Source organism: Lepidochelys olivacea (assembly GCF_965140295.1).
Source record: "Lepidochelys olivacea isolate rLepOli2 genome assembly, chromosome: 4".
NCBI classification, from domain to species: Eukaryota; Metazoa; Chordata; order Testudines; family Cheloniidae; genus Lepidochelys; species Lepidochelys olivacea.
This window is the reverse complement of record NC_140414.1, coordinates 87,970,582-87,980,432: the sequence shown is the minus strand read 5'-3', so window position 1 is coordinate 87,980,432 and position 9,851 is coordinate 87,970,582.

Below are 9,851 nucleotides of genomic sequence, written 5' to 3'. Positions count from 1 at the left end.
TTGTAACATGATTATGTAACCAATTATATCCCACCACCTCAATTAGTTTACACCCAGCAAAATTAATTATACAGCAGACAGGAACAATCACAGAACCAGACAGAGATTATACAGACAAACAGCAGCAAAGTGGGAACTATAATGACAAAACAATACAGAAGTGAGGATTTCACATCCCAGCTATTGATATGTGAGTTCTTGCCAGACAGGATGCTATCAAACTAAGTTTCCTTTTACATTTTCTAGGCACTTCCCTTTCTCTGGAGGTGATAGGAATACAATCCTGTCCTGATAGTGCCTAACAGCCCAATAGCACCTTATTTCAATGTGACTAGTTTGGAATGTGAGGATGTGACCGTTCGCTTCCCAGCTTATGGCTGCCTCTGCTGCTTAGCCAAAGGCCTTAGCCTAAGAACAGGGCCTCAGACTGTCACAGTAAGAGAAGGCCCTTACACCAGCAGACAGTGATTTTGATTCTTTCTTTTATACCTCTATCACTAGCCAAGTGATAAGAATACACCTAAATTCTTAGAGTACAGGCCTTTGCAGACAGGCCTGAATATCTATATCCTAACAGTTTCCATTCCCCATTATCTTTCCAAGGTATTTCAAAATTGCCTGGCTTCTTAATCCCTTCTCTTTGCCCTATTCTCCCTCTCCTTCTGCCCAGTTCTGCTTAATTTTCATGTCTTTCCATTAAGAGTGGGTCTGCACCAGAAAAATGTATACCCTTATTCTGGCAATGTGCTGTTGCACTCGGCACCCGTTCTATGCAGCCAAGGCACTGGTGTTTTTACTACCCTGGTCGCAAGAAGCTTTCATGATAAAGTGTTCAAAATGCCAGCACCCAGATCACACTAGTGCTTACATGATTGCTAGCACTGGTGCAGCTGCACTGGTGCTGGAATACAGGTTTGCCTTTTTCCAGCGTACACAATGCCTTAAGGGGCAGCAGAACAACGCATCCAGCTTCTAAAGCTGAACCATATTAAAAATAAAAGTTGTAATCACATTAGATTTCCAGCTTGATCCCTCAGTTCAGTAAAATATAAAAGCAATAATTACATCCCTGCACTTTAGCCATTTGCAAACTTTCTTTCTGCTCCATTCAATGTGGGGTGAAGGCCTTGAGGAGTCTGATTTACCTAGAGCCCACAGAGCCTAACAGGGGTAAGGACAGCAGAAAGAGAGCGAACAAATACAAGCCCTTTCCCTCCCCTCCCCCATACACTGCACAGCACCTTGGCTGCGCTGCTCACTAATGTTTTGAAGCAGAAGTGACTCCTCTAGAGAGCATGAATGGCACCTGTTCCTTATGCCCTTTGATTTCTTTCTACCATTACCAGATAAGCAAGCAATAACACCGAGCAGCCTATGGAACAATAAAGCTCTGCCTCAGAAGGTCTTTTTTTCCGTGGTAAAATAAACAGAACTGCCAAGTCTCATTCATCAGAAGGGATCCTCCCTCCTTTTCCTTTCATTGTAAGGCCCCAGTTCCTGGAGTTCTGTGCTTCAGCTGCAAACAGTTGCCATCTCTACTTCCAGCCATGGAGAAACCAACAAATCAGAACAGGCTGCTAAATATACTTGACTATGCATCAACCGCTGGACTACAGGTTAATTCTTACACTCTTTGCTTTCTCTACCTCTAGCCCAGTGACGGTTATATTTATCCTCAAAGGGTTAGAGAGAGTGAGTGAGAATGACTGACCCTAATCCAGTGGTTAGGGCTAGGGTTACTAACTTTCTACTACACCCTTGCCCTGCCCCATGCCCTGCCTCTCCTCCAAGGCCCCAGCTGCGCTCACTCCATTTCCCCACACCCACCCCCCACTCACTCTCCCCACCCTCACTCACTCACTCATTTTCACCAGGCTGAGACAGGGGATGGGGGGGGCCAGAAATGAAGAGTTCAGAGTGCAGGAGGGGGCTCCAGGCTGATGCAGTGGCTTGGGAAGCAAGAGAGGGTGAGGGTTCCAACTGGGGGGTGTGGGCTCTGGGGTGGTGCCAGGGATGAGGAGTTTGGGGTGCAGGAGGAGGCTGGGGGCTTGGGCTGAGGGGTTTGGAGTATGGGAGGGGGCTCTGGGCTGAGGCAGGGGATCGGGGTGTGGGAGGATGTATGGACTCTAAGCTGGGGGTGCAGGTTCCAGGGTGGGGCCAGAAATGAGGGGTTCAGGGTGCAGGAGGGGGCTCTGGGCAGGGACAGGGGGTGTGAGGGCTCTGGCTGTGGATGAGGAGTTTGGGGTATAGGAGGGTGCTCCAGGCTGGGACTGAGGGGTTTGGAGGGTAGGAGGGAGATCAGGGCTGGGGTGGGGGGGTGAGGACTCTGGCTGGGGGTGGGGATGAGGGGTTTGTAGTGCAGGGGGGTGCTCTGGGCTGGGATCAAGGGGTTCAGAGGGCAAGAGGGGGATGAGGGCAGGGGGTTGGTGCCCAAGAGGGGGTCAGGGGTTTAGGCTCCAGGCGGTGCTTACCTCAAGCAGCTCCTGGAAGCAGTGGCATGTCCCCCCTCTGGCTCCTATGTGGAGGTGCAGCCAGGCGGCTTTGCTTGCTGTCCCATCCACAGGCGCCACCCCCACAGCTCCCGTTGACTGGGAACCACAGTCTGTGGGAGTTGCAGGGGTGGCACTTGGGGGGGGGGGAGACAGTGTAGGAGCCGGAGTGGGGACATGCCGACTGCTTCCTGGGAGCATGTGGCCCGGAGGCTAGCAGGGAACTGCCAACCCTGCTGCATGGCACTGCCAACCAGACAGTCAATGGCCCGGTGAGCGGTGCTGACTGGAGCTGCCAGGATCCATTTTCAGCTGGGTGTTCTGGTTAAAAACCAGACACCTGGTCACCCTAATTAGGACAGACTTGGGAGCCCTGGGATCAGTCTCCCCGCTCCAGTGACTCTTTTATTAGTTATCCACAGTGCAACAACATCAGCATCAGAGACTGAGGGAGCCATGCCTCAGAATGCTCCCTGACTCAGTGGTCAGAGCACTCTCCTGTTCAGATCCTTTCTCCCCTTCTGGCAGAGAGGAGGGAATTGAATCAGGGTCCTCCCGTATCTTAGATGACTGCTCTAATCACTGGGCTAAAAGTATAAATGGGTGGCAGCACCTCCTCCTCCTCTGGTCATTCTATGTGGAGTACCTAACTGGGTTCCACAACAAAAGATTTAATCTGACTCCAGGTGGCTGGCTTCTGTTCACGGATGGCTATGCAGAGCTATATACCTCACCACAGTCCAGACTTGGGCACCAGTAAATAAAAAGGATCCTAAATTTTTTTAGGTCTCTTGATTTTTAAACCAATCTCCTGATTTTGGGGGCCTGACTCGTTTTTGAAAGCTTGGAGTTAGCAATACCAAAATACTAAGGAAGGGGAAGAGTTATTTAGTGTGGTTGAAACTCTGACAGAAGTTGTGATAACGTTAAGAAAGGGAAAACTTTGTTCCCCAGCCTAATAGATCTCACTGAAACTATTTCCCAAGAAAAGGTGTAGAAGAAGCCTCATCATGCGGGACATTTAAAACTAGACTGGAGAAAACACTGGAAAATGTACTGCAGGGAGCAATCATGCATTTAGAGTAGGATAGACTAGGTGACCTAGAGGTCTTTTGCTTTTGATATCTATCCTTGTATGTACCTACCCCACACAGAGTAAACTGGAAACAGAGAGCAGTTAGTGCACCTGGAGAGTGGGCCAGCCCTATCTTAACATGAAGCCCACTGCGGGAGAAGCTGGGTCAAGTGATGAGTATAAAGGGAGAGACCCAGGAAAGTGGAAGGTTGGGTGTTTCTGCTGTCTCCGAATGGTCTGATAGCAATCAAGTGAATTGAGAAAAAGCCAAAGGAGGGGAGTTAGCTCTTGTGGTGGGTCTCAAAATAAGGGCAAGATTCTAGGGAGGCAGTCCTGGGATGCTGGTGTTCAGCTAAGGAGCAGAGTACTTGGGAAGGGCTAAAGTTCAAACCTGGGGAGGGCAGAAGTTAGTTACACTTTTGGTTGAGGACCTACTAGAGAACTCCAGAGGGAATCCTTTAAGTTGTAGCCGTGAAGGCCGAGACCTTAGGGAGTTTGACAGGAGTGTTGCTACACAGTGAGCCTGGAAAGGGGGCTGTTGGGAAGGTGGGCAAATGGCTGAGGTAGGAAGTCCACAAGGAGGAAGCAGGTCCTGTCAATGCAAGGTCCCTGAGCTAGGTCCCCAAGAAGTGGGGGAGGCTCGGTTCCCCTACTGGCAGCTGGAAGAAGGTGGTATGAAGATTCTGCAGACCAGGGGTTGAAGGATTACTGAGCTGGGACCTGGTTTAAGGCCATGGGGATTATTGTTTGTTTGGATTTTGTGCCCCACCGGTATGGGGGTGACTCTAAATGACCTGGCTGAAGAGCAATGAGAAGAGGCAGATAACACAGGGCTGAAGTGGCTGTCAGTAGGGGGTGCTAGCTGAGGATCCATCCATCCCATGAGGGGCATGCCGGTGGTGAGTCACGCTTCTACATTGTCTGATACACTGGGCATATAGGAGAGGTGGTTACTGTGTAAGGTTTATCACCTTCCTTAGCTCATCCCCGAGCCCCCTCCATCATTAAGTAATATAAGTTCACTAGTAAGAACTTGAAGTGTGTATTTCAGGAAATGACTTATGATTTCAGCCTCCATGAGTACAAGCCCTGAAAACCTGATTCTTATCCTCACAAAAACAAGCTCTGTGAACTCTGCCTAATCAAAACAGCTCCCATTTTGCATATGGAATATTTGCCGCTAGCTGCCTGCAATTGAGCTGCAGAACGAGGCATTTTCACTGAAATTATTAATTAAATGACTCTAAAGTCAGAAGAAATTTTGGACTCTCAATCTAGTGGCAGAAAACTGACAAACCAAACAAAAGAAAATAGACTGCTTGTTATAAAATTTCCCCCAGCTCCAGTTTGGAATCGCTTGTTCCTCAGCAACAAATCAAATGATAAAATACTCTCACACACTTGCATTCATATTACAAACAGCAAAAGATTATGTACATATAATAACTTATTAAAGAAGAGTGCCTTGCGTTAACATTACAGTATTCCTCAGTATGTACCCTTGTACACTTTGAAGATAAACAGAATATTCAACCCTATGTGATATAGTGCCATCTTGTGGCTTCAAAATGTTGATGCAGCATGTGCTTTGCACATATGTATCTCTGACCTCAAAGGGTGCAGCTACGGTGCCCTGTCCCAAGAAAAGGCAATAAGTCCCAGAGCCCAGGCCAAATGACTCTGCTCAGGTGACTCATGCTGTAGGGCTACAATTAGAGTGTAGACATTCTTGTTCAGGCTGCAACCCAGGCTCTGACACCCACTCCCCAAGCTGGGTTTCAAAGCCTGGTCTGCAGCCTAAGAAGAAATGTCTCCTCTGTTATCTTTAGCCCCATCAGGTGAACTGGAGTCAGTTGACCCACGTTCTGAGACGTGCTGCCACAGTGTGTGTTTTTTGCGGTGTAGACGTATCCAAAGAAATTCACATGCAGGATCTGTTGATGTCGGGTCACTTGTATTCTATCTGTTCTGCTATTTATTATTTGTATGACCACAGTGCGTAGGAACCCCAGATATGGACCAGGCTCCCATTGTGCTAGGCCCTGTACAAACAGAATAAAAAGACCATCCCTGCTTCAAGGGTCTTGCAATCAAAGCATTAAAAGGGATAACTCCTTTTTGCTGCTTGTAGAGGAATGTATAAATAACCAAATAAACTGGAAGCTCTTTTTTGATTGGGGGGAGGGAATGGGAATCAGACCACTTGTTTAGGAAAGGATTTAGGTGTCTAGCTATAGGCAACCAAGTTTGAAAATGTTGGTCTTCACTTTAGCCATCTATAAAACCATGCTAATACTTAGCTATCTCACAGGGTATGCTGAGAAATAATTATATATCAGGAATTGCAGATAATTCTCATTTCCTCTTGGTAGAGATCTTTCACAAAAGATCTAAATCATGACAAGTCAGGGAAACAGTAGATGACAAACATTTTTAGGGTCAGGGTTATTTCTTAACATTCACCAATCACTCCCTAGTTTCATCTGAAAGGTTCCTATGCTTAGTCTTGAAACTTAGTATTGAAAAAAAGCATAGAATAAAAGTCTGACAGCTAGGCTGAATCCTCCAGTTCATAGATTAACAGATTTTAAGGCCAAAAAGGACCATTATGATAATCTACTCTCATCTCTCAAATAACACAGGGTAAAGAATCTTGCCCACTAATTTCTGCGTCAAGCCCATGTACTACAGCTCAAGAAGAAGTTATCTTTAATTCTTTTTTCAGGGCCAGAACTCTCCCTAGTGATTCTCTTACTGCAATACCCCGTTCTTAGTGTGCCTAGGAAGGAATGCGTTAACTAATTCTCCACAGCTTGCCCAGCAGCAACCTTAATCCCTCCTCTATCAAAGGGGGTTAGCTAACCCCTTTCATGCCAGCCTATAGAAAGGTTCTAATCTAGACATCTAAATTGGGGGTACCAGACAGCTGGCCTGCTTTATTGTGGCCCATATAACACATTCATTTTAAAAGGCTTTTCAAAGTACTGTACATTTCTAGCCCTCGTGGTTACAAAGATAATTTGGTGAATCTGAAATGAGTGTAAGTGATATAGCGCTCTCTTCCTGAGTGTGCAGACAACCTGAAATCAAAGCTCTTAGGCCACGTCTACACTGTGAGCTAGGGGTGTGATTCCCCTGCTCACGTCCACATACCTGTGCTGGTACTCTTCACGCTAGCGTGTATATAAATAGCAGCGGGCCGCAGTATCCTGGTAATGTCAGATGAAGGCATGGCTGAGCTGGGATGAGTAGATACCCACTGGTTTGAGGTGGGTTTGTACTAGGCATGACTCTGCCACGCCTCCATTACTGTTACCTGTACTACTGTGGCTACACTGCTATTTATATTTGCACTAGCTTGATGAAAGCTAGCATAAGTATGTGAAAACACAGAGGGGAATCATGCCCCTCACTTATAGTGTAGACAGCCTTAGGGGTGTGAACTCCTTTGGCTTCTATTAATATCATTGAGGTGTCAACTCTAAAGCCAAGTTGACCTAATGTTATATATTTTGAAACCTGCTGGAGCAGCAGTGTGTACATGCCGCTAGGCCTTGCATGTGTATACAGTCAGGAAACAGTTATTTGCATCTCGCTATGCCCCTGTGGTTCCTTCATTTAACATTTCTTGTGTAAAAAGCAAGACACAACTGGGGACAAGGATGGAATGGTCTTAAGCAACTTCAGAACAAGCATCTCCTGGGGCACTAATTAGCCTCCAAGTGATCAGAGCACAGGCCCATCTACTCACTCCCTGCAGTCACATCAGCCAGGACCCCTCTTGTTGTCTTGCTTGCTGGCAGGCTGACGGCTGCTGTAGCTTGGATGCCCTGCTGGTCTTCCTCCCAGGGAGGGAGCATCCCCACCACCACTGGGGCCTCTCCTGGCCCGCTGCCTGCTGCTACTGCTGTCAGATGAGTTGCTGCTGTTGCTGGAAGAGGAGGCTGTTGCAGAGGTACTGTTGCTGCTGTGACTGCTGCTGTTGCCCGGACTGTGCTTTGTTTCCATCCTCGTCTCTGACAGTGCTGTGGCAGTTGTTGCTGCTGTTGTCGGGGAGCGAGCCCACCGTTCCCTCACTACCACCATCATCTCCTCTGTGACTCCCACAGACCATCTGGGACTGCCTCTACTTACCAGCTCAGCTGCTTTCCCCACCGCCCCCCCCCCCCCAGCCCTTTGCCACTCGGGACTGCAACAGCAGCCAGGACTTTGTTCACAAGCACAGGTGGTTACACGTGTCCTCCCCCTCCCCATGGACTTGTCCCCCTGCCCTTCCCCAGCTGCCATAGGCTGGTGGGGCCCTCCCACCCTCTGTTTGCCTCCAGCAGGAGTTTGCCCCTTTTTCCTTTGCTACCTGCCCCGTCTGCCCACTGCTGACCACTTTGTTTGTCCCGCCTACCCTGCCCAAGTCCCCTAGAGTTTTTTTGTTAGTTTGCCTGTCTGCCCCAGACCTGTTTTTCAACTCATTCCTTTCACCCCTATGGTCGGGGTGAAAGTAACTGAGGCCACTTACCGGTTTGGGGCGGCTCTGGCCCCCAGAAGGGGCGGGGCCTCAGGTGGAAGGGGCGGGGCTGGAGGTCAGCATCCCCCAGCCAGCCCTTCCAGTCCGGCTGGCCCACGCCGCCCAGGGCTCCCGTGTTGATTTAAAGGGCCTGGGGTGCTGGATGCCGCCGCTGCTACAACAGCAGCAGCGTCCAGCACCCTGGGCCCTTTTAAATCACCAGCCCCAGGGCAGCTGCTCCCTTTGCTCCCCCCTTCGCCCGTCGGCAGCCGGGGGGGGAGGGGCAAAAGGGGCAGGAATGTTAAGGCGCTGCAGGGTCCTTTGCCATGGCCCCGCTGACGGGGCTGGGGGGGGGGGGGGGGACAGCAACATTAAAGCGCCGCGGTGGCAAAGGACGCAAGTGCTCCCACTCCATGTAAGGCCCCTCTGACCCCTCTCCTGCCTGCAGCCTAATGTGGAGGAGTGGTTAGCTGCCTCCCCTTTCTCTTCCCCGTTACCTGCACATCCCCTCCAGTGCTTTCTCCTATCCCCATCCCCTTTCCCTGGGTGGCAGGGGAGATTGCGGAAGGGGGTTTCCACAGTTGCCACCCCTACAGTTGCCACTTCAGCCAGCACTGCCGGGTCCATCGCTACTGCCCCCACTGAGGCAGTGGCGGGTACAGGTGGGGATGCCTCTGTTGCCATGGATTCCACCCCCACCAGCAGTGGGTAAGGAGGGCAAGGGGAGGAAGAAGGGCAAGAGCCCCGCCTGGAAGGCGAAACCTCCCATGGTCATGAACTGCCCTGCCATCGGCCACAGCTCCTTCTCTCCCTGCCGTTTTCTCCACCAGCTCTGGGGGTGCCCATCTCTCAGTCCCCAAAGCGTACACCGAAGTGTCTGCAACCCCTCTGTCCACCACACTGTCATCTGCCCCTGCCATCTCCCCTACTTCCATCTGTAGTGACCAGGGCCCCTTATCCACCCTGATCAGGAAGCATGGTGTCCGTTGGCACCTAGTGTCTACTTCACCCCACATGGAGACCTATGTGCGAGCATTGGTGCGGGTGGTGGGGCCCGTGGCCATTGTGGTGGCGTTTAAGACGTACCGGAATGTTGTCTTCTTCCTGGCATAGGAGGCTGCTACTCACAAGGCACTGGAGAAGGGCAGGTGGGTGGCCTCTACATCCCCCTCAAATCCCTGGAGGACCTGGGTATACAGGTAGTTTTTAACTCTGTCCCATCCGTGCGTCCCAATGCTGCCCTTCTTCCCTTCCTCTACACCCTGGGGAAGCTTTATCCATTATTAGCCTCTCCCGTTGGGCTACAAGGACCCCACCTTCACCACATCCTCTTTTCCGCTGGCAGGTGTAGATCCAGCTACCCCTGGCAGCATGTGACAGAGAGGCTCTCCAGGGGTCATTCCTGATGCACCATCAGGGGGCCCAGTAGTGGGTGCACTATTCCTTGGGAGAGGCCCAGTGTTTCCTCTGCCAGGTGGCAGGCACATGCGGAGAGACTGCCTGTGGGCATGGAGGAGTGCCTGGGACCCCTGAGATCCAGGAGGGCCCCAGCCCTGTCACTGCCAGTGACCCTGGATGCCCAGTTCCTGCTGCCAACCCTCTCCTCTTCTGTCTGCCGCTGCCTGCAGTCAATGGCCCAGTCAACGGTGCTGACCAGAGCCGCAAGGATCCTTTTTCGACCAGGTGTTCCGGTCAAAAAACAGACGCCTGGTCACCCAAAGCGGCCATCTATAAAACCAGGAAAAGGTGCTGGACAGGGAGGTGCTGTGCGACTTTGGGGCCTATT